The sequence below is a fragment of the Apteryx mantelli genome, chromosome 14 (assembly GCF_036417845.1).
Source record: "Apteryx mantelli isolate bAptMan1 chromosome 14, bAptMan1.hap1, whole genome shotgun sequence".
Classification (NCBI taxonomy): domain Eukaryota; kingdom Metazoa; phylum Chordata; class Aves; order Apterygiformes; family Apterygidae; genus Apteryx; species Apteryx mantelli.
In genome coordinates this window covers 17,231,256-17,257,350 of record NC_089991.1, presented here as the reverse complement: position 1 = coordinate 17,257,350, position 26,095 = coordinate 17,231,256, and the positions used below count along the sequence as shown (strand labels likewise).

Sequence of the window (26,095 nt, the reverse complement as noted above, 5' to 3'; positions counted from 1 at the left end):
ACAGCAACTGAAGTTAGGAAAGACTATCCTTGTAGTCCAGACACTTGTAATTCAATGTGAAATTGCAAGGAAATCAGAAAAAAAATGATGACTAAACTAAAAAATGAGACTTTATAACAGCAATTTTCAACCTTTTCCATGACAACTCATGTTATCAGAAGTAAATATGCGTGTGTGTGTATGTGTGTGCATATAAATACATATATATGTAAATAAATCCCCCTCCTACTATTTCTATCTTTCTAGTCTAATTACAAAATATAGCTTTACCTCCCTTCCCAGAGAGGGCATACAAATTTGAAGGCTGGTGCACTGTTAGGCCAGTGTCTGACCTACTGGGTCCTTCTACTCTCTTATCACCAGAAAAGATCCAAGAACACTATCTAGAGCCAGCATTATAAGGGGAAAAGAAAATAACGCCATATTGTTTCACCAGTTAAAAAAAGCTACACTTAATCTCACTTCAAATTTCTTCCATTTTGAGGATTGCTTTTCCCTAGCACATTTCTTTTACCTACCTCCCTAGTCCTCACATAGATGGCAGAATAGACAGAAGAATCAGTGCCCCATCCTGTTGCTTTTCATTAACGCCACAGCCACGGACAGCATTGGATGCCGCAAGCTCAGCTGACTCAGAAATGGTAACAAATGCAAGGACAGAGAAAGCTTTTAGACCTCTTCACTTCCACAAACCAGGCAACAGTCATGCCCCACTCTCCTTGCCCCAGAGGAGGAAAGTCTAGGGGTAATCTGGTTTGTCCAAGCCATTGGCACAGCAAAGGAAAGGCGAAGTGTAGAGCTGACTCATTTTATAAATCAGAGGATTTATAAAAAGACCAGAGAGGAACAGCCCACTGCATTTCCATTCACCATTACTTAATTCTATCTTCCCTCTACTAGTTTTTCTGCAAATAGTAGGCTGAAAGGTCATGCAAGAACATACATGCTGCTGCAGAACTTGCAGAAATAATCAGAATCAAACAAATGAGCCCCAAAGTTGGCAAGAACCCAAATACATTACAGTATAATCGTATGAGACATCTATTTTTTCAGGTAAATTTCAGTTTAGAAATGTTTTTGATCCAAAGATTCACCAAAAAAAAGTCTGTACCTTCAAGAGCTCAAAGGCAAAGTAAAACTGCCTCTCTTTAACATGATGACAACAAGAGGCCTTGCTATCTAGATCTCAAGACCATAACACCGTAAGACAAACTCTAGGCACTGACATACTAGAAATAAACCAAAATGGTTCAAGGTCTTGCAAGAAGATACTTGGCACACAATACTCCATAGACTACCATAAGGCGGTGGGGGGGAGCAAAGTTCTATTTTACTAAATTTCTTAATGTTGTAATATATTTTCTGTTCAAAAAAACAAACATAGAAGATTAAGTATTTTAATTTTCAAAAACTGACATATTTTGTTTTCAGTTAAAATAAAGAGCTTTCATTTTGTTTACAAACAGCAGCGACAAAAGAAAGTATTTGCAAAATAACTGTGCTTAGAAGAAAACAAAATAGGTACTAACATTAATTCCTACTATTATAGAATGCTAAGGAGGTTGCCTGAAATTAATTTAAAAATATTAATTACATTCAGTCATGGGATCATAAAGTTAAGCAAGTCTAATATATCAACACTTGAAAAATACACTTAAAACATACTTCCCTAGCGAGCTGCAGTCTAAACTATGAGTTTTTGTAAAATGCAAACACCGACACTCCCACCCACCGCGTTTCAAAGGTGGCACCCAGTTAACCGCGCCGGTTAACGACTGCAGCATTGCTTCCCTGAATCAACAGGTAATTCCAGCGCTGCTACTGCAGCTCAGAGCGCCGACGAATATTAGAAAGAAAAGACCGGCAAAGAGCAGTTTCATAGCTCCTGCTCAGAAACATGCGGGAGGTGGTGAAGCTGTTATTTTTTATGCTGCTGCTATTGCTTCAGAGAGTCACAGGGTTGGACTCAGATCATTCCTTGAGAGGAAGGCAGACTATGAGGAACAGAGAAAATAGCCTATATATCTTTTCTTGCCCTCACTACTGGCAGGAGACTTTGAAGGGGAGGGTAAAGAACTAACAGACATTTTCCGTCTTTACAGATTTTGGGTTGAAGTAGGGAAGGCCATTGTGCTTTTCTTGAACCATCATATTTCTTCAACGCCTACCTGCCTGAAGCTGATAAAAAAGTCGAACTTTTGTCTTTACAGACAGCACAAGACACGTCCAAGGATATGGTAGGATAGAAACACCACAGTGCCCTCCCTTCTGATGGGAGAGGCAAAATTCTTTATAGTGTATTGCTGCTGGACTTTCCTGCCAGCCACTTTCACCTTTTTCCTCCCTTTCATCTAATTTCTGGCTTACTATGTCAATTTTCTATCCCAATAAACAGTAGTATCACATACATTTAAGGAAGCAATTCAGTTACTGGAATTTAGGGTTTAACTAATACCATTTCAGGGCTTGAAAACCTAATCAGGCTCCTGGGTAACCTTTATCTTTTTACTTACTGCATTTTGGAAAGTTCAAGCTTTTCTTCTTTTCAAACTATTGAAGCTGAAGCTTCAAATTCAAGGTTGTAGTCCTACTTCAAACTTACATTAAGATTACAAGAAAACGGTTCTAGAACATTATGGTCCTTTAATTATGAAAAAACAGTAATGATTAGCATAACCATATTTTACAAATAAGACTGTGCTGTTACTTCTGCAACCTGAATCAATAGCGCTCTTGTAAGAATTGGTGCACTAAATCCACTGGAGTTGAGGGACTCGATAATTCCCCTTTAAACCTACTTCTGCAATTTCCCAGCTGTCTAGTTCTCTACATTTGTCATGACAGACAAAGAAGTTGAATTAAAAATTCTAAACCATCACCCTAGGGCAAAGCTTGATAGAAAAGCATAGAGCAATGCTCTTTAAAAACAGTAACAAAATATATCCCAGCACTGTAGAGAATACAGACTGTAATTTCTGTGTGCATTTGCTACCCTAGCCCTCTTTAATAGATGCAATTTTCATGAAATCTGATCACAAAGCACAACTCAAATGGGTGTCTCATACTATTCTTTTTTTGAATAGCCTAATTCATTGGTCACAGCAATGGAATCTCGTATTCATAAAGGCATTTGTTTAGGCACAGAGGTTAGATGTCGCATCTGTGATTGATATTGTTTGTTTTGCACTCTGCTTTTCAAAAACTCTTCACTTGAAGCAGCATTTTGCCTCTAAACAGGAGTGAGTGTAAGGACACTCAGCATAATGGAATGGGCCAGGTTTAATTCCCTTAATCGCTTGGTCAGGGCAACAGAATTAACTGTCCACATCTGTTCCCTCCGAGCGCACATACTTAGTCCTCCCTCTTACGTAACGAAGGAGCACAGGGTCACCGTGCCACATCTCGCCTGCCTTCTTCTACGGGACTAAATCGATAGAGAAACCCACAGACCGACTGGGCATCGACACAGACCCATTTTGGACCACCAAATACGTGTGGTACGGCAAGACTAATTTAATTACGAGCTTCGAGAGTAACTGCTCATATAATCTGCTCTATGTATCCAAAGGAAAAAGCAGAGTCACTGTGCAATTGATAAACAGACAAACAAAAAAAAACAGTAGCTAACACAAACAAAAGGCACATCCCAACTTGTTTTAAGAAAAAGAATTTACTACAAGGAATACAGAAGACCTGCACCAATTTGCATGATATTGAAAAACTACAAAACTACAAAACTGACAAAAATTGGTTGCTTATTGGAGGCGGTCTTGATCAGCCAATGAAAAGCAAGTACAGCAGTACTCATAGTGAGGGTGATCTGTTCAGCCAGTTTGATAACAACCAATTTAACCACAGGGGTAACGATGACATTGAACATCATTTGCCACACTGATAGAGCGCTCTGGACAGCTGCTCAACAAAGCACAGGGAGGGTCAGATCTGAAACCACGTTTGAAAAGGTAACATTTAAAATGGTAATTAATTCAGACCCATTAGTTCATTCTTCTGGCTCGCCTGCAAAACCCTGTGCTTCTGTATTGCTGGAAGCAAGATGATGGAGGTCAATTGCTCCAAGCCCCTGGTGTCCGCAAAACGGTGATTACCACGGTGTTCTGCCTCAATCCAGAGCCAGTAATGAGCCACCTACACTCACCCACTTTTGACATTTGTATCAACTACACTTGTCAAAGTATAAATGGATACAGAATATTAAGTTTCATAGAAAACAGAGTTAATACTGGGGCACAAACATTGAATCACGGCAATGGGAGGAGCCACCAGTCAGTCAAGTACAGGGAACAGAACACAGAGTAATGGAGAGGGATCTTCAGAAATGGAAAAAAAGAAGAAAAAAAGATTAATTTAAAGGAATTGCTAGACTGTTTTCTGGCATAAGAAAAACTAGTTTGAGAGAAAGAGTACAGCTGTTTAGGTCCTTCTCCCCTCTAAGGCCAAGGACTTCACTGCAGGTTTGGCTGTAAATGCTACAACATTTCACTAAGAGGTGGTGGTTCCCTGAAGCAGGCTTATTAAGATATACAGTACGCAAAAGGAGAGACTGTCAGGAAGGCCTACGAGTCAGCTGACATTAGAAAGGTGAAGAAGACCTTCCTGAATTTATTTTAGTAAAAACAATTCAGATTTTTATCCCCCCAGTGGCATCATCAGCATGGTTGTGGCAGCCCATGAAACAGGGCAGGCACCAGGACACCTCTCGCCTCCCTCCAGACGTGTCCCCCGGGGCGGCCAGCGAAACCGGGGCCGAACGCGCCTGCACAGGAGCCGGCACCCGGGGAAGGGGAGAGCCGGCGCGCAGCCCGGCAAGGGGGGAACGCTACGGCACGGGGGCACCGCGCGGCGGCGGGGTGCGCACCGAACTCCTCGGGAACCCGCCGCATCACACCTACGGGACCGACGCCTCCCGGCACCTCCACATCCAAGCCCCACTGCGGACCTCTGGCTGTGCCACTCCCGTAAATAATAAAGAAGCCTAAGTGAGGATAATAATATTGCTTGTTTTACATGCAGAAGGTCAGAGAGGGTGAATTAGTTCCTCTCCAGCGTAGGGGGGGGAACAGGCCACCAAGGACACGGCTCCCGCTCCCAGCGTCCGGGGGGACACGGGGGCTTCGGCGCTGCCCCGTCCCTCGTGCGGGCGCTCCGGAGCCAGGGAGCGCGCTGCCTGCGCCTGTGCCCCTGCTCCGGCGAGCAAGCGGGGGACCAGCAGAAACAGATGTTTTCAGTCACACAGCTTCTCCTTGGACTGCTCCTGCTACACACGGTGCCCTACTACGGCTTGAAAAGAATAGCCCACATATACATACGCGCACACAAAAATATATATATACACACACACGTTTATCTGTTTGTAATGCAAAAGAAAGGAGAAGATATCCTTCCCACATACCTTTTTTTTTTTTTTTTTAAGTGCGTCTGCTAGCCTATTTTTATTCGAGAAAACCGGCTACTTCATCACCGGATTGTGACTTTACTTACTGCACTTAGCAATTGGAAAAAAAGGATGGATTCAAATGTAACTCATAGGATAAACTAGTATTTATTTGATTTTTTTTAAACAAACTAAAAAGTTATCATCTTCTCCATTTCCCACTGCAATAAAAAGCATATAAAATGGAAAAATGTTATAAGTCGACTAAGTCAGTGGAATGTGTATGGAAAGAGAATTAAACTCTTGAGGCACTTTTTAAAACTATTCTTCTACCAGCACAAATAAAAAATAATGTCATCAAAAAGTAAACATACCTGCAAAACCAGATTTAGGTAAATAAGTTAATTCCTCTATCAGTTTTCATACATTCATCTAGAATTCATCTAGTGAACACTTAAAGGTACTGCTTGAAACAACAATTTCTCACAGCTGGAACTTTTAGAAGCGTTTGCTACAATATTGCGGATGCGTATCTAAAAGACCAAGTGATAAGTTTAATAGCATTCAGTCATCATATAATTACATGCACTGCATACAGTGACCATTTAACAATGTAGCTAAGCCAATTTAGGACAATATGCTCATCCACTAAGCTATTACGGCTTAAAATGATGTTCTTATCCACTTTAAAGTTCAACTTATCATTAATTGTTTAACACTAATAGAGTTCTGAATAAATACAGTCAACGAATTAGAACCCTACAGTTAATTGTAATTAATGTTGCTAGGCATAAAATCCTATTTTCATAAACAGTAAGATGGCAAGGAAGATGGCTTTGAATGTTGCTAATGAAGTCTGAATTTCTCTACTGCAACACAAGTCTACTTCTTTTACCACCATCATTTTCATTCAAATAAAACAGGGTCAGACAAAGATTAAGAAACAGCAAAGAAGAACTTTTATTTTGCAGCAAAATTACTCGTACTGCTGTTAGCAAGCTCACAGCAAGAGCCCCTGCACTGTAAGCCTCTGTGTGTGGGCGCACGTGTCTGTGTGCGCACGCACATGTGTGCGTAGAGACTGCGCAAGCGTGTGCGAATGCTACACACCTCCTTCTCAAGTGCCCTGACCCAAATCTTTTACTAACTGCAGTTTACTCTGTGCTTTTCCCAGATCTTTGTTCTACCTTCTGTCCTAAGTTTCTATATTCAACTGAAGTCTGGTGAGGGGAAAGAAAGAAGAAGAAAAAAAAAACCCAAAGCTAAAAAATACAAAGGATTTTTATTTTTATCTGTCATCCTGCATCTCTCGGCTATATAATCACGGCTGTAATCTCTAGCAAACGCAGACTCAATCAGTGCAATAATGCTGGCGAAGATCTCTTGAAGCTGTGATCTGTTGTAGAATCTAAAGCAACCATTTAAGCTTTAAAAAGTTTCCATCAAATGACCAGATGGGAATGCAATCCTTCCAGTCTCCTACAACAAACGTGAGTGTGGCGAGACCATGAAACGTTAGCTTCTCAATCATTTGTCTTTTAAATACTAGGAAGGAAATCTAAAAGAAATTTTCCTATACGTTTCTCTAAAATTGTGCTTAAGAAACTGTACTGGAACAAATCCTCGGAGTAACAAATATGGAGCAAATATACTGGGATCCTAGCCATTTCCTTCGTTTTCTGTTTTGTGGATCAAGCCATTTTACATTTGCTTTGCCAAAATTAAACTGAGTGTCCCATATATCACAAGAACATAAAACTCTGCCTGCCTGAAGACAATGCAAGCTTCTTTAGACATCTGCAGGTCAAAAAAACTTTTCTGAGGTTTTGAAAATCAATTTACTACATATAATATAAAAACTATGGTCAAGATGTGCTATTTTACCTAATTTTCGAAGTTGTAAGTTAAAAGACTTAGGCTGAATTGCTCCCAATTTTTACCAGATTATCATCTCATCCATAGAATTAAATGGCAGAAGGTGGGAGAAGAGTCCCAAATGAGCAAGAATCTGAAACCTAGAATATAATGGCAAGTGCTACAGTCATCTGCTTTCTATGTGCTATTAAAGTGCTGAAGAGAGTGAAATGTTACCATTAAAGAGAGAAAGTGGGAGACAAAATGTTATTGTACATAATAAAGTGACTTGAAAGCACTAAGGCATTTTTACTGTGTGAATTCAAGCCACATGAGCAACTATGTCCTCCAATATATGAACTTGTAGGATAAAGCCAGAAGCAGCATACCCCAAATGAATGTCTGTTAATGGATCTCCACACAGCTCAGTCTACAAAAGAAAACACTTTAACATGGTACTCTAAATTTCTAGCTATCAAAGAGTCACAAGAACTGCCAAGAGCTGGTTCAGATGCAGCCTTCCTTCTCTTTAACCAACGGACTAAAACATAGATAACGCTAACAGCAGACTTGGCAGGAAACAATGGCGGGGGGCAGAGGGGGAAGACTGGACCCACCTTTACTGTTCACACATAGTCCAATCTTCTTGTAGTGGTTTATTTAATACTGGATTTAATACTGGATTTAATCCATTTTCCTCAAGTCTGCGGCAGAGCTATTTTCCATATATTTAGATATAACACCAGGTGTTTGAACATCACTTGCTAAGCATTCTAAAGATCCCACATAAGGCTGCTCATTTCTATTCAGCAGGGCAGAAATCAAAGCTAACTTAAAAATCCAATATAGCTATCACAGTTTTTTAAAAAAGTATTATGATATACTGTCTCTTTGAGAATATATTTTCTGTGAACTGTGAAAGAATAAAAGAAATGCATAGTACTTGCAGTTTGAATCAGACTCAGCACTCATTTCTCTTATAACTTCTTGTTTCTGAACTTCAACACCTTTAACCAAGGTCAGAAACCACCCATCTTTTATGACTATGCCCCTCTGAAATTGCATGCTTACTTTGCAAATTTCAGATGATATCTGCAAGTGCCCAGGATAAAGAAATAGCTGATTTTCTCCAGATCTATGAAAAGAGATGGCTGCAGGTGAGGTTAGATTTTCATTCATTCATGGTACTTGCTACACTTACCACATCCTTTGTGCCAGATGAGCTACGGTTAACAGGCAGCTCACACGTTCAGTTGTGGAAGGGTATAAGGCTGAAACTTCAATGTTTCATTTCTAAGAACATGTCATAAATGAAAAGCTCACTCCCAGAAAATTTGATGATGACAATAATGGATTAAACCAGTGCATTGCAGAGCTTAGAAAAGCCAAGAATTCAAAGTGCCAGCAGACTGAGATCAAATATGGAAGTTCATAAACTGTTCATGAAAGTAACAACACACTTCAGTTTAAAAAGTCCATCCACAATACCCTGTACGTCTGATTTGGATTGCACAGCTACATTACTGGGTATCTAACCATCACATGAACGTTTCCTGCACAGGCTGTTGTCAAAGACAAGGTACCCATATCTAGAGAGACAGATCTATCCGAAACAGAAGAGCCATAATATCATCTTAGGTTCTGTCTGCTTGTCAGAGATTACAAAATGACAAATCTCTCTCAGGTATTAGGCATCCACTCTTAATTTCTTATACAGAGTGTCGTAATATTAACATGACGACGGTCAGAACTATTGCATCCAACTGGAAGGAGCAGACAAGTCAGCCCAACAACTAGTCCAAGAAGTCCCAGGCGTCTGAATCAGGGCAACTCATTCCCTCAGTAGTTCATGGCATCGCTCTTTTAGGGGCCTAGACCCCCAGCTGCAGTATGCCAGCCGTTTCTCTTACGGTTGGCGTACGCTACAAAGGCAGTAGATACCCCCGCGAAGGGGATCCTGCTGTAGCACAGGACTCGGCAGAGCAGGCACGCAACGCACATGCCTTGCTCCTGCCCGCTAGGAAAAGGGAAAATTATATGATGACACTATATTATGCAATTGGGTTTTGACATGCCTTGGCCATTAGGAAGCAGCGTGAACTATATCTGCGCCAACAAAACAAGCGCTGTAGTTTTCTGTATTACAGGGGAGAAAAATCACAGGGATTAGCACCCCAACCAATTCAGCGCCAGCAGGATCATTAACTCCGCGCTCTGACCCGCGGACCTGCAGTTCGGCACGACACCTAGCACGAGCTAGGAATTTGTAACCCAAAAATGCAGCTCAATTGCATGCAAATTTCCCTTTTAACATCTTACCTCAGAAAGCTCCGTAAGCACCACACCAAACGGATCAACAACACAACAGCTATTCCTCCTCAAACAAGGTGCTAGGAAACGTCATTTCTCTTCCCACAACATAATCAAGGATTTAAGTCATCGGGCCAAAATAATCTCGACACCAAAGATGTACAAGGAATGCTTTTCAACTATTACGCAAAACCTAACAGGGTAAATTTTGCCCCAAACACGCACATTTTGAAACTGCAATAGAGAAGCAAATCAGAAGCAAATGTTTTAGACAATAAATGGGAAAATAAATGCATAAAGTTTTTTAAGAGGTTTTCTCTTCTCTGAAACAGTGAATGTATTTAAGATCTGCAATCCCTATCACGTATGTATTTGCATAAAATTTCCTTACAGCAGTAAATTACAAAAGAATGGAGTACACAAAGGATTTTTTTTTTCCACAGCAGTTCTAACCTGTGCTATTTAAAACTTTCAAAAGTGGAAAAATAAAGTTACGTAAAGTCTGTGCATTTTGTTAATGCCTCCAGTCTTCAGAAAACTAACTTTGAGATTAATTAAAACAAAATGTTTGCAGGATGCTCGCAATATATTCCAGCATACATTATACCAAAAATGAATAAAGAACTTGGTATCCATCAGCAGCATATCTTGGAGAGAAAAGAATATTATATATGTGTGTAGAAAGTCAAATACTATATTGTACCTTTTTCTTTCTTTCTTTTTTTAAACTTACAAAATAATATCTAACCTCCATCTCCAATATTCTGAATGGAAGAGAAAGTTTTTCAGATCAGTCACTGGAAGCCTTTTAATAATGTCTGATAAAGATTTAGCATTAAATACATACATACATATATATATAAAAATATATATATAATCAGTATCTGTATTCCTTTCTAACTTACACATACAGATATTAAATTGTGAAACAATATATATTTTGGTATGAAAAAGCTCAACAGACTGAACAAATTTTTGAATTCAATAACAGTTCTACAGTTAAATACCTTCTCTTAAAAAGAACTTGTTTCAGACTTTCTCTTCCATCTTCATGGAGCCAATATATCAGAAATGTAACTTCCCACACTTACTTATTTGAAGGAAATCATATATATACACACATATCCTTCTAAAAGTTAAACAAACGTATCTCAACACAGGAATGAAATGACAGCAGATACTGTGTTGTGCTTTCTGTAGGACAGATTCTGAGCAGCAAGGATTTTAAGTGAGATTGTCTGTCAAATCTTAACTTGAACTATACTTTTGTAGTATTACCCTCTCTTTAAATTACTGATACACAGGAAAAGGTAGTTTCATCATTTTTCTTTCACTACCCAAGGATTTGGGACTATTTTTTAACTTTTATTCTATGTTCACTTCTATCACTCAGAAATAATCACAGTTATCTAATGCTGCATAGATGAATGCTGTGCAGCTAACGCAACTAGGTCACAATAGGAATCAGTACGCTGTACAAAAAACTCCTTTGTAGGTTGCTAACAGAAATTCACTTAAATATATTACAGGAATGCGACTGGCTGACGACAAACAGATGAACATTTCACAAACAAGAAAAAATATACTACTATTTAAAAAAATTGTTTTTGTAATCCATAGTTTCAGGAATTGGTTTACAAGACATTCTAAGACAAGACGCATTGCTTCTAATGGCTTGTAAAAACCTTCTACCTATGCAACATGAAAAGCCTTACCCACTAACCCAAATCATTGGCAAAACTACCACTCCACCTTGCAGAATATCAAAGTTGCAAAAGTTAGTGATACTACCACTAAGTTAACTTACAAAAACAAGCTGCTGCTCATATTAGGGAATCAGATCAAGAAAGATATTATGCTATAAAAAGTTGTGCCTAATACCAATCTGTTTGGATAAGAACAGTTTCAGACAAAAGTTAGATATTTTTGCATCACTAAGTTCTTGATTCAGCTATTCAGCCAATATATAAAGAAAAACAACAAAAATGAGCATGTCACACAATTTTAACTGTTCTACTCAACAATACCATCCCACCTTAAAAGTCTGAAAATTGAATTGGGCTTTGACACCATATATCAAGCTAAACAGCCTTACCAATTCTCTTTTTCAAAACTTAATAGACTAGATCTGCTCAACAAATTCACTAAAATATTTGTAATGATCATGGCTGTATCACTGGGGGGGGGTGGGGAAGGGAGAGAGAGAACTGTTCAAAACCTGAAAAAAATTATTGTAAAGTTTGATAGATTTTAAAACTAACGATTCAGTAGCCATTTGCCATCTGACCTTCATTAGAACTTTTTCATTATCATGTCGCAAAATCTATTACATTACTGACTGAAGCTATTAGTCACTAGTAAGCCACTGCCATGTTTCCCAAACTGGGGAATCATCATTACCATTAATATTCCAAAGGATAGCAATAGAAGAGACAATATTCAATACTTTACTCACTAATTCCACTGTAACTTAAATTATAAAAGCATGCAGGAAGGTTATGCCAGCCTCGATGATCAGTTATTTTTCTGAAACACTGTTTTCTAGGGAAAACCTCAACCCAAGTATCCAGGGCATCTGGAGATATCTCAAGAGAAATTCAGAGATCAATGAATTGTTCTGTAGTACTGATACAATGTTAGTTGCAGAGGGCACCTATATCCACATTTAAACAGATCTGTACTGACACAATACAGGGAAACAAGGAGAGAGGCAGGGCTTTCCCTCACAAAATCATTATAGCTTAAATTTTTCATCTTATTCTGTTTCATATGTGTTGTAGCAACTACCATGAAGACATTGCTCCCATTACATTCTCCTCAAAGTCACTTCCGTATGACCTAAAGCATGACCTGCTTCTCCATGCTTTTATTTCTCTCATGTCAGGGTTGTTTACCAAGTAAGGACGCTGCTTCCATTTTCTCTGCACAATATGTGAAGTAGTCTCATTAGCTATTTGGGTGCTACCGTTATTCTTAGGAAAGCTGATGCTAGATGAATTGCCTGGAATATACAAATATTTATTAGGGCAAAATTTCAACTACAGAGCTAGAAGGTTGCTACTGAACTTAGCAAAACAGCTATCTTATTCATGATCTTAGCCTCTTTCCATACTTTAAGGGTTTGCTTAGAGAGCAAGCCTTAAAAGGAAAAAACAGTTCAACAAAAAGAACGTGATATGCCACTACAGTTATCACAACCATTACTGTATCTGTGTTTCAAAACCCTACATATGCATGCATACATGTATATATATATACAAAAATATCCAGCTCAAATAATGCTGAAACCACTAAGGTCTGGTTTTACCATTCTCAAATTTATCCCAATTTTCAGTTGTCCTAACTCAAAATACCAGTTTGGTAACTTGAACAATACACTAAATTTCTAAAGAAAGTACTTGGAAAAAGGGTTTTTTTGGCATACATCTGTTCAGATTCACCAATTTCCATTAAAAAATGCTATTCAATTCCAGTAGTTCATAGGAAAAAATAGCTTGGAGAGAGCTCCATGTTAGTCATCTAGTTCGTCCCCTACCTGCAAGACAGTAGCAACCATAACTCTATCATCCTAGACTGATGCTTGTCTCGTCTGTTCGTAACATCAGTAATGGTGAAGATTTCACAGCCTCCCCAGATATAACATCCCAGTGCTTCACTACTGTCACAATTCAAAAGAGAGTTTTGTTTTCTGTTTTTTGGTTTTGTTTGTTTTCCCCAGTTTCTAACCTCAATGTCTCTTGATGAAACTGACTGAAACCTTAAGGAAGTTCTAAAGGAGAAGAGGGTTGGGCAAAGGATGCATGATACAAAGCACTGTGGTAACTGTGGAAAAGTGAAGAACAAATAAGGTGCCCGGCCTGGAATTCCTGCCTGCAGTGGGACAAGCAGAAGCGGGAACATCGGCGGAGGATGGTCCTGTGACAACGGGCCTACAACTTCCCTGGACTGAACTTTGAGGTTGCTGAAGTAGCAGCTAGGTCCTGGGGAGTCACGTTAGGAGTTCCTCTGTGCCAACATTTTGCATGTAGATACCATGCCTGCACCATTATAGGTCATGATACACAAAAGAGAAGACAACTGTGTCCTGGGAAAGAGCTTTAACTGTAACAAGAAAAGGACAATTCTATCTCTACTAATGGTGAAAGAAGCTACTGTCTGCTAATAAAACTGTGCAGATTCATCTTGCATGGTCTTGAGTAACTGATATATAACAGACTTAAAGGCATCCAGAAATGAACTGCTTAAAGAAAAGTAGATAGATCCAAAGTAGAACATTTCTAGATTTGCTGTCAACATCCTTCCCATTGAGATACTGTATTCCACTGAGAAGTCTGTTTTCTTGAAACAGGGATAATGTATTAAGTCATATGAGAAGACTGAAATATTCCTTCCTTGTCAGGTTTGTCCCAGGAATATGAGGAGCTCATTTGAATTCAGAATTTCATCAGGACTTTCAGTTTCGGTCAACACAGAGGTATGAGATGGTGAGGAAACAGGAATTGGGAAGACATGGAGGTTGTTACCAGGATTTCAGTGCCTCTATCCACTTTCCTTGTGGAAGAACCAACCACAAGTTCTCCTGCACTATGTGACATAGTCATGGTCACACAGATGAACTACACCTGCCCTGCTCACTGCTTATCATAGGATTCCCATCCTCGAGGGGTATAAAGAGGGCTAAATTGGGCAGTCTACTGAACCAGATCCTCTGCTCTTGAAAAAAGAATATGGTCCCATAATGTGCTAAAAGGAATCAGTGAGCAGGCCACCTAGCTACCACATATTTCAAATATAATACAACTATTTTAGTTACTTCAAAAGACTCTTGTCCATGTTCAAACTAACTACAAAGGACAAGATAGCCTCTATAATAAAGCTGTTTATCTGAAATTAAAAATTGGATTAATTTTTCTTTCCCTCCTACACTGCTGGAACCTTATCCAACTTCTATCATCTTCCAAAACACTTTCTAATTGAAACATTTTCATTAAAAAAGAGAAAAAATCATGACAGCAAAGGTGTACAATTAGCAGACCTAAGACAAGCATCTTTTCACAAAACTGATATATTTCAGGCAGTAAATCCAATTCCCAGACACCATTATGTCTTAACCCTCCCCTGGATAGGCGCAGTGCTAATACAAGCTATGCCAGTCCATTCTTCCATCTCTCTGCAAGGACTTCCAGGAGCGATAAGCAACAGTTGGTCATAAACTGACTAATCATAAATTTTAGTTGCGCTGAACACTAGGTTAGATCAACTTCTTTTTTCTCTTATGACAGACAGTAGGAAATTATTACTTTTGGGGGGCAGGGGGAGAGGCAGGGAAGAAATCTGCTGTGGTAGTTCAGGAAGGAAAGCACAGCTTGGAAGCTGACAAGGTGAACTGGTTAGCAGGAAATCTGTCCACTGTTCATGGACAACAGGCCTTAACCCTCATCTGTGCAACCACAGGAGCCCCTTTTCTAAGTGGAGAATAAACCTATTTCTCAGTGCATTAGTTAACCCTGCACCATGGCTTTCCTAGTAAAGGAAAGATTGTTTTCCTTAATACAAAAAAAGCTATTACAGATTTACTACGGGAGCAAACAGACATGCTGAATAACTGCAAAGTAGGGAAGATGAATAAGTCTATAGACTTCCACAGTATTCAAAGTGGAAATAAACATTCATTAATTACATTCAGGTTTTAGGTATAATCTGCCAGTAACAGACACAAACCAGGTATCATACAGAATGCGAGAAATGGCACCATACGAACGCATTATTTTAAAAAATAGTGACTCCTGACACAGACAGATCTGTTCATAACGAATGATGAGAATTATGCTCCAAAATGGTCACAAACTGACTGGACCAAGTCCAATAATCCTTGGTCAGGTCGTATTGCTATTTAAGTCTCGGAGCCTAAAATACAGCTGTGCTATAGGCAAGTTTCAAACAGATAAGGGAAGTGAGAAGGAAGACAGTCGGGAAGATTTTATTCTACATTTTTGCAAGGGGCCCGGGAAACACGGCACATTGGCCATACTCCTTCCAGCCTGCCACGCTAGCTAATACTCTCTTCTGCAAAAAAGTTAAGACATGGATGGATTAACACATAGCTGCTCTTGTACCAGGAGAATCCCTGGTTTTACTTCTGCCCACGCTGCCTGTATGGTATACAGGAGGTTAACCTTAAACAAAGCATTTAGTATTTTCCTTTAACCTCGGTAATTGTTTGTGTAATATGTGCCACCAGCCTCCCCCCCCTTTTTTTTTTTCCTTTAAAAGCAACAACAACAAAAAGCCCCCCAAATCCTCCACTAGAAACAAAGAATACACAGACCCATCCAAAGAAGCAGCCCATACATGCAAGGTTTGATCCAAAGTCACTGCAATCATTGCGAGACACCCATTAACTTCAAGTGCCACAAATTCAGGCTCACACACGAGTTTGCTGCTGCTTATTTTGAAAATAAAACTCGTTAGCTATAAATGGCAGGTTCTGCTGCGCTGATATTATGGCCGACTAAGTACTAAACTCAACAGTAAAACTATTAAACAACATTTCATTAGCACAATTAAAGTGACATCTAGACATCTTTTAAGTTTCCTTCTTTCAAATACATCAATTAAATTAAATTGAAAATGGATGACAATAAGGAGAACATGTCTGAGCAGAGCTTTTCTTATGCAGGTGACCCTTTCTGATGCATAGTCATCTGAACACTAACAGGACAGTAGTAACTATTTACAGGATCGGACCCTAACATTCAAACACAACTAATGCAGGCTCAACGGCCTTCATATCTAGAGTATTGTTATGCTGCAACTTTAAAGGCACTCCTACCCTACAGTTCATAGGGACAATCTGCTTTTATGGATTCTGCTTTAAGATTTTTGGACTACCCACAAGGTTTGAGCCTTATTAGGATTAATTAAGTCTGATTATATATAGGATTTATAATATTGGATTCTAGGAGCCATGAAATTTTCAATAATCAGAAACACACTGGTATTCAGAGCCACGCAGAAAACCTTTCACAAGCTGAGGTAGCACAAAGCAGCAATTATAACAGCTTTTTAAAAGATGCAAAACCCCCACCTCATATTGCTACTTTTCCATAAGAGACGGGGAATGAAAAAGTATTGTGGTTATCTCCTTTCCATGGCAGCACCAGGGAAGAAGGGAGGGACAAACCTATTTTGAGAGTATCAACAACATCCAAATTCTGACTTTCCCCAAGAAGCTTCCAAGGCAAAGAGAGGGGCACAGCTCTCCGTATCCCAGCAGTCCGCCTGTGCGGCCAGCAAAGGCCATCCAGAAGCTGGCCTTTCGCTAACTGTGACACAATTAGAAATCTAAATCTTGTAACCTATGTTAGCATCAAGACATACCGAACTGACAAGGTATACGCATTCCAACGCTTACACAGCCAGTGAAGGCTATGGGCAGGGAACGAGTGACCGGCATCAAGGAAATGCTTAAGCCGCTCTGCATACTCCAGGCTTGCAGTTTGGTGGGTTTGAGAAGCACAGGGGGGAGTGATTACTGTGCCTTTAAAGGAACAATGCATGAAAAAGGAAGGCAATTGCAGCCTGGAGGTGGCTGATACAGAATGCAGCTGAACTAGAGGAACCCAGAGAGGCCCCTGGGATCAGTGGAGAGATGGAAGAAGAGTTTCAGTTAGGTAATTAGAGCCTCAATAGAAGAATAAATACTCCACAGGCAATCCACGGGTTCTTCTCACCTCTCGCCACTTCTTCTCTCCAGCAGTGACAGCTGCTTGTGAAAGGGAAGGGAAAGGTCTCTCTAATTCAACTCATTAGTTAGTAATCCTCACCGGTAATACAACAAGGAACACAACACCAGGAGGAGCTGCCAGCCCTTCCCTCACCGCTCCGAGGCACAGGCAGGGCTTGAGGTCTCGCATGTGCACACTCTGGAAAGGGCGATGCGGCAGCAGCGCCAAAGGCCCCGAATACACCTTTGAAAGGGAAAGAAAACAGCCCCAGGCAGCTGAGGCAATACTGAGGTCACCTACTCCTGCTCTGCGTTAGTCTCCTGCCCCCCATGCCCTAGGGGGAGAGGGGCCGCGGCATGCAGGTAGGCAGCTGCTGCCCGAGATGGGCACCTTCCCAGCCAGCAGTCCCAAGGGAGCAGGAGGAAGAGCGGCAACGTGAACTACTGCAGAGTCACTAGCTCAGCTCTTTTTCATGACAGTAAGACCGGTTACTAATAGAAGGCTGGTTGGTCATCAGTGCCACCATCAGAAAGTGACTACTTTTCTCCTTTGCCCTCCAGTGATGAAATAGTCAAAGTGCAGTTAGGGTTCTTCTCTGTCCAGTGGTCTATTTTAGATGGCTTCCTGGCATAATCATGACTTTGATTCCTTAAAAAAAGAAAAAAAAAAAGCCTGAGTGAGTTCTACTGCACAGTGAGCCACGTGGGCACTGGTCCTCACCATTCACGTGATGCTCTGAGAAGATGTTCTGTGCAGCTTCACTCTCACTGCCCCTCTCAGCCACACGGGTACCAGGGAAGAAAGGAAGGTAATTAAAATTCCAGGTTTTTGTCAACATCCCCTAGCAGGTGGGAAAGCTGAAAGAGAGGCAGGCCTACAGCCTGTTCTCTATACCGTAGCAGGGGCCACTGCTGTCAGCCAAGATTGCGCTGGCGCACTACGTACTTCAGTGTTGGTTAATAAAGCTGTGACCTCCAAATTTAGCACTGCACTAGAGATGGCTTCTCTGACTGCTCTGTATCCACAATAAGCAGCTGGAGGGAAAGGGGAGAGGAAAGGATTTAGGTTAGTCTCTATGCAGGGAGACAAATGAAGCAGCTTACTCTCAGCAAAAAAAAATTAAGTTCCTTTTGTGATCAGTGCTATATGCAAATCTTTGTTACCATAGCTTGCTTTTTAAATTATTATTATTCATCTACCTTACTGTCTACTACTTATAAATCTTTTCTAGAAAGACTTAAACCCACCAAACCAAACATACACATTTATTTCAGGTGCCTTATCTAAAATAGCTAGATTGGTTGGGGGGGGGGGGGTTGGTCCCCCCACAAGGATTTTCAGCAGCTGAAGATGCAAGATGAATTCTGGAGAAACATTAAGGACTGCTCTAGATCTTAAAGACAGTACAGCATATAGGCAATTTTCAGCACCTTCTGGGCACCCACTCATCTCTAAACAGTAGACAAGGTTAAAAATATATATATATATATATACACACACACACACACACACACACAGAGAGAGAAAGAGAGAGAGTCTCTATCGCTTCACTTCTAGTAGTGAGCTGAATATTCACAACTTCCCTCAACAGGATTTGTGAATGTCTTAACCTGATATTTAAGCCTCACATACCCAAAATAGAGGTAACTGACCAAAACCATCCACTGTGAAAATTTTCTGCATCTTAATGGCTAGCAGACCTTCATGTCACATGAATATATTTACATAAACTCAATCATATATTAGATAACTATACATATGCAACATAAAAATGTTAAAAAATGAGACAAATTGAACAATTATAAAATTTTATTACATATCCACTTTCATGGTACTGTGGTATTTACTTACAACTATAGCCGCAATCACAACATTTCAACTTCAAATATTTAGAAAAGTCCGGATTTATAGAATAAGTTCCCCCATGACAGGAATGAATCAGCCAAAAAATTATTTGTGTGTGTGATTCAGTAATAATACTTTTCTTTTGTTTTTAGTACCCAGTAAGCTATGTTACAGTTGGGGGGCGGGGGAGGTGGGCGGATTTCTCTATTATTCTATGGACTTATATTTTCTGTGGATGTTCACATTTTCAGGTTCTCATGCAAAACTGGTCTACCAGTTATAGCTCTCTGTCTCAAAAAGCACAGATAATTACAAAAACATTTTATCTATGTCTAAACTATGAAGAGAAAAAAAATTGAAAAAGCTTAAGAAAACGCAGCTTAAGAAGTTCTACGTTCCTGGCTATACTCTTGCCAACTCCAGATGGGCCATGATTTTCTGGATGTGCCTAGGCCAAAACTAAAACCACATGCACCAAAAACCCATACACGTGTACATCCAAACCATAGACTGTGCAAATATGAACTAAAATGAGATGTTATTTTCTTTAAATGCCGAATTCTTCAGCAATGGTGCTCACTACACAATGACAGCAGGATTAGAAAAACAGCATGCGCTGATGGACATTTTTAATGAAATTTGTTCTGAAATTGTTTGATATTCAGTTAAGGGTATTAAACTGCACATCACTAATTTGGTTCAGAAAATTCATTTAATGTATGAAGTCTTTAATATTCCTTCCTAGAAAATATATTTTTATTTACTGTGCATTTAATATTTACCAATACTACTTTATTTCAACTGCTGCAAAGCAAACGCTTCATTTCCCCCCCAGAACCTGATTCAAATACAGTATTTCATATAATATTGGCAAGGTAAGTGTAGCAAGTTAAGCGAACTTTATTTTCAAGATTAAGAGTCTTGTCTCTAGTGTCATTGTTATGTTTCAACGTCAAGTATTCTGCATTTATAAACCCTTGATTTTTCGGTTGAAAAAGATTTTTACCAGGTTCTCAGTATGTAGTACAATGTTGCAATGTAGCACAATGTTGTTATGATAACTCTTCTGTTTTGCTGTAGATAGCTGCATTTTAAAGAGAGATTAAAAAAACCACTGTGCAATCTATATTTGTAAAATGCTTTGGAAATAATGTTATATACATTTAACAGGATACCCCAAGATCTTTTTTTTATATGTGTTTACATGTAAACCCTATGCTACTAAGTAATAATGACTTCAGAATAGAATCTGGGTCGTTTTTGCTTGCTTTACTTTATTGTATTCCTACGTATCTTTTTAAACATACACTTTTCACCATAAGTTTTATATGTACCATTGTATAGACCCATTCAATAACAAAATACTAACAGAATCTGTGTTCTTAACTTCATTGGTTTAGGAAAAATAACTTTTCCTAAACATTCTCATTTTCCTCCCTGGAAAAAAAAAAAATTGGATTTTCACATTCAGAATTAACAGAACACACATAAAACTTTCCAGGAGGCGGTTAGACTCTTACACAGCTAACCAAGAACATACACATGTGGAGACAAGCTCTGGTACACATGCATGCACAGTGATGAAAAAAGATGACTCACAGTCTTAAGGTGCTACACTAAAATTTGGCAGGCCTTCACTCATATTCACACTAAAAGCTTCTCTGGATCTCTTGGATTGTGGTTGAAAAAATTAACAATAGTAGCTGATATCATTGTGCCCACAAAGGCTTGCATGAACAAAGAAAAGCCAAGAGAAGATAGTTTTGTTCTTATCACTTGTATTTATACTGCTTGCCCCAAACAGCATCTCAACAAAAAACTACAGGCTGTTCTTACATCCCGTGCCTACACGCCAGGACTCTGCACGTAGAGCTACAGCACCAGGGCGATCGGTGTGCAGATACAGCACTAGGTTTCAACTGCTGGGTCTCCACATACTTCTTGTCATACCTTTCAAAAGGAATTTTCATGGAAATAATGTTTCCATACTTCTTAAAAAGCATTTTGTGGGTATGTTCATTGTTGATTTTGATAGGCTCGTATACTACTGTGAACGATCCCTGGTGCTTCCCTCGCCTGCATGGGGCGAAAAACAAACAAACCTGGGGACTTTAGAACAGTTAAAAGCTCTTACTGAAAGACCCAAAGGCAGTTACTACCACATGCTAGCAGGAAAATCCTTCAAGGGCTGCTGCTGATACACTTTATACAATTTGAACATACATCTGTAGTTCTAAAAGGTTATGGTTTGTGTTTTGGCTGAACGTACATATTTATGTACTGAAGAAATACCTTAAGGCAAAACTAGAATGAAGACTCCTTTATCCTGAAACTAAAAAGGGGATCATGTCCAATTCTTAATTTCCCAATGCTGCTTGACTAGCATTCATAGCTAAAAAGCAAAAATGAAACAAAAAAAACAAACAAAAATCAAAAACCTGTACTTCAACCCAATTTTGCCCTCCATCAATCAGACAGTAAAATGCATCTTATATTAAACCTGCTCCTGAGTTAAATAAAGAAGCGTGTCTTAATATTCATCTGTTTCCTTAACTATTACCCCAAAACGTGTCTGAATACTGCCATTGTAGTAAGGCAGCGTATTGATCACACACCCATTTGCAACCTACTCAGCCAAACATAAGTTTATAATTCAATATTGTGCAGCTCATTGCTAAAAATCTTACAAATACATCCCTATATGGATGACTGCTAGATTATTAATGCTCATCAATAAATATGAAAGGAAACAATTTATTACTATTTGGCACTGGATGTCAATCAATTCAACCAAAAAGAAGCTATTAAAAAAAACCATAAAAATGAATAGTATCTAAGCTTTGAGTACTTCCTGCTTATCCAAAAAGACTATTTCATAATATTGAGTTAGTCAGCAAGGTGGATTTAAAAGAACGCATTCGAACTTCAACAGCATTATAGGATCCCAATGCAGACCAATAATTGTGAGACAAAATTCAGCTAACAGAGGTTGCCCTAATATACCTGGTAAATCCATATGTGGCTTAAGTGAGACAGTACTGCAGAAACCATTTTATTTTAGAATATGTTGCTCTAGCTGTCCAGCTAAATGAAAGCTGTAATTTTGAACAAGGATCAGAACAGAGGGTTCTTTAAGGCTACAGGGACAACTAGCACACAGTTCGGTCCATTACGTGATAGGAACAGTCTGATACAGCCAGAGCCATCTCATACTCTACCTCCTACATAAAATAAATCCAAGTACACTGTACTGGAGCTGTTGTTCTGTGCAGTAAGAAATTAGAGAGATGAGTCACTATCAGTTGGTATGAAAGTCTCGGCAATGTGACACCTCAGGTCAAAAAGTATGGACCAGTTCTGCATACTTCCAATACCAGCAAAACTATCTTGTTAAAACAACACTCTACATACTGTATAAAAATATTCTTCTTGATAAAGATCTCATGAAAGTATAAGTAAAACATAGTCAAAAGGGGGGGGGGGGGAAGGCTGGAAAAAAATTGTCATTTCCATTAAATACTAGCCTTTTGAAAAAGCGAGCCAGGGCTGAAACATCTCTTATCAATCAGTTCAGCAAAATGGAACTTAAGCCATAATCTGAGCTTGTATTTTCTCCTATGCACCCTGAGGGAAGAAAGTAACAGATTTTTTTTTAAACCTACCTATTTGTATAAGAGAAATTTATTACTTAAAGGATCACTCCAATAAATTTTTAGTCTTATCTCTAATCATGGACTTCAGTGGCAGTGCTCCATTGCATGCCTTTTGCCAAAAGCATTAAGGATTGAGGGATTAAATTCACAGTAAACTACAAACAAACACAAAACAGCTTTTCAAACATCAGCATATTGACCTGAGTGGTCTAACAGTGGCTTGAGCTTTGTCGCCATTTAATTTGACCTTCGGTTTAGTTTGACCTCTCAGACAAGGAAGTCTAGACATTGACCTTGATTGAACTAAATGAACATCTTCCCTTTTCTATATTGTTCTAAATAATTACAGGCACAAGATCATTAGTAGAGCCTGCACTATTTGGTACTCTAAAAAGAATACTGTGCATATGAAATTTACTTTTACTGAAAAAACAAAAATGGCAGTAAGCATTTGACAGGAATATACCAAAGCCCATGACCACACTATATCAAGAATGATGGATATCCCCATTTTTCCCCCCCAAAAATATGTGCCTCTTCTTAAAAAGCCAGACAAATTTGACTACTATCCCTCTCAAATCAATGCTCCTACCACTATTATTCTCTGCAACCTAACAATAGCAAGTACCTCTTCTCTATTTTCTCATGCAGCTCTTTGACTTTTAGTAATACTGAAATTCAAAATACAGTTCAATTAAATTAGATGAAAAGATCACTAGTGATGTTCATGTGTTAATTTTCCCTAAGCTACATAAACAGTTGAAATCTAATGACACAGAAACACGATCATTTCATTTTCATTACCCACATCAGAAATAAGCACATAGAGAATTAAGAGATTATTGTTTCTGTATAAGCACTGCCTTAGTAGGAAATGTTTAAAAATAAACAGAATAAAAATCCAAACAGATTATCAGGATCAAAACTTTTTTTAATACTGAACGTGTGTGCTTAATATTTTAAGAAAATAGTACTGTAAAGTTGCCAGGACACTAGGAAACCTCAGCTGACAAAGTTTTTCTCTCTAAATGAATAAAGATCAGACCTCGCTACTGGATTTTAGAATACAATACTATCTAAATCAGCGTAATATATGAATACTTTTTATTTATTACTCAGAGACTAGAAACCTTGGCATATGGGTCAACCTAGATTAATCCTCAATCTGGTTAGTGATTTGCCAATACACAATAAACATGTTATTTAAGTGATGCACAAATGAATTGTTTGTGTGTGTATTTTAAACTTTACAGCGCAAGAAGCATCACCTATCTTTAGGTTGTCAGGCCCTTCTAATAAAATCACTTTACCTAGCACTTAAATAAGCTCCTTTGAAAAAACACCTGTCATCATGATGTATGGTAGAGATTCACTAGTTTCTCAAATCAGTATAATTTGAACGATAATACAAACATCTTAAAGGGAGAATCACCTCTCTCTAAATCCGTAAAGTTTGAAGAAAAACTTTTAGACCATGTAACTAAGATTAACTATTAAACAAGCACAGAATAACAGCATTAACAGGTGATTTTAGTTTTACTGTAATATCTCTACTTCTAGACTTTACTTCTTTAGAACACATGCACCCTGAATGCCTTTGATCCTATATAATTTTTGAATTATATTTTGAACTAAATATCTAAATATTGTAAATACAGCCTCCTTTAATTCAGTATTCCTACATTTCAGTTCTACTACAATACCCATTTTCTCCATGTAATACAAGGTGTGGTAAATTTAAACAAGCACCATCCACACATTTTATACACACACACACACACACAGTATTTGCCACTACATTTTGAGCCTCTTTTCAAAGGACAGCGCACTTAAGTACGGAAATACGAAAGAAAAAAAAAGGCATAAAAAGCACATATTAACACTTAAGTAGTATTAAATCATCTGAAATTACACGTAAATGTTTATGCTAACATTTAAAAACATCCTAAGAAGGGAAGTTCAAAAGAAGTAGGATTCTGAGGTAAAGAGTTAACAGCTCAATTTGCATGCCTTAAGCTACCGTATTTAAATTTCGGTTGGGGTGCATGCAAGAAACAAAAAATATCTTGTCAAACTGCCACTGCATGTCAGGGCTAACAGGGACTTGGTGTGGTGTTAGCAAACGCCGGTACATTGTCTCGGCAATGTATGCAATCCATGCCAGCAACCTCCTTCTCCACGGCTCTGAATTTATTATTAAGCGCAATTTCCGAAGAGCTCAGCGGCTGAGCTGTACGCGAAACACCGAAGCGCTTCTGTGTTTACCATCTCTGCAAACAACACAATATCGCTGTCCTTTACCGCTTCCCGCAAGTCTGCGGCGATGATGCAAAGCAGCGTTTTTTTAACCCCCTTTCGGAATACCAATGCCTGCCTCCCCCGGCTCCGCCGCTTCCTCCGCGAGACGCGCCGCGGCCGCAATAGTTTCTGAATCAGCGATACCTTCCTACACTGTTAGCAAAAACCGAAACGGAATCGCACCCGGACCTCAGAAGAGCGGCGAGAATAAGTAAATAAATAAATAAATAAAGCAAGCAAGCCCGAAACCACTTAAAGCACAAAGGCAACCGCGAAAGAGAAGAAATACCAGCGGGGGCGCCGGGCGCCGGCGGGCGGCAGCTCCTGCGGACACACGGACGCGGACACACGGGCTCCCCTCGCCTCGCCTCTCCTCGCCGGGACCGCGGCGCGGTGCTGCGCGGGGCGGCCGCGCTCCAAGTTGCCGGCGCGGGGCGGCGGGCGGGCGGGCGGGCGCGGGGGGGCCGGGCCGGGGCACGCGGCCGGCGGGCGGGGGGGGGGGGGCGCTGCCGCAGGGCGCCGCGCGGAGCCGGCGCGCGGGGGGCGCAGCGCGTTTACCGGCGGCGGCGGCGGCAGCCCGAGTCCCTCGCGCCGGCGCCGGGCGAGAACTTCGCGCCGCCGCGGATTCCTCCACTGACGAGCGGCTCCCGCGCCCGTCCCGTCCCTGCCCCGAGGCGCGGCGGCGGGGCGGGGCGGAGCGGAGCGGAGGGTCGCGGCGGCGGAGGAGCGCGGCCGCCGCCCGCCGCGCTCTGGCTGCCGCCCGCCGGCGGCACGCGCCGCGGCCGGGCCGCCAGCCAATCGCCGCGCTCGGCACCCGGCCGCGCGCGCGCAGCGGCCCCGCGCGCCGGCGGCCCCGCGCGCAGGGGGGGGCGCGAGGGCTGGGGCAGGGCCGGCGGGGCGGGGCGGGCGGCGGCACCTCTGCGGCTCCGCGCGCCCCCGCCGCGCGCCGGGGGGGAGGGGAGGGGAGGGGAGGGGAGGGGAGGGGGGCGCCGCTGCCGCCGGGCCGGGCCGGGCCG

At 40.4% G+C, this 26,095-nt stretch overlaps 1 long non-coding RNA gene across 1 annotated transcript in view; it reads right to left on the bottom strand.

Annotated features, from left to right (window-relative positions):
- The window catches only part of LOC136993327 (uncharacterized), a 67,752-nt gene extending 42,039 nt beyond the window's left edge, over nucleotides 1-25,713 (bottom strand). Inside the window, exon 1 of the long non-coding RNA XR_010885612.1 lies at nucleotides 25,638-25,713. This is a non-coding gene — a long non-coding RNA (uncharacterized lncRNA). The remainder of the gene's footprint in view (nucleotides 1-25,637) is intronic.
- Between the last annotated feature and the right edge of the window lie 382 nt (nucleotides 25,714-26,095).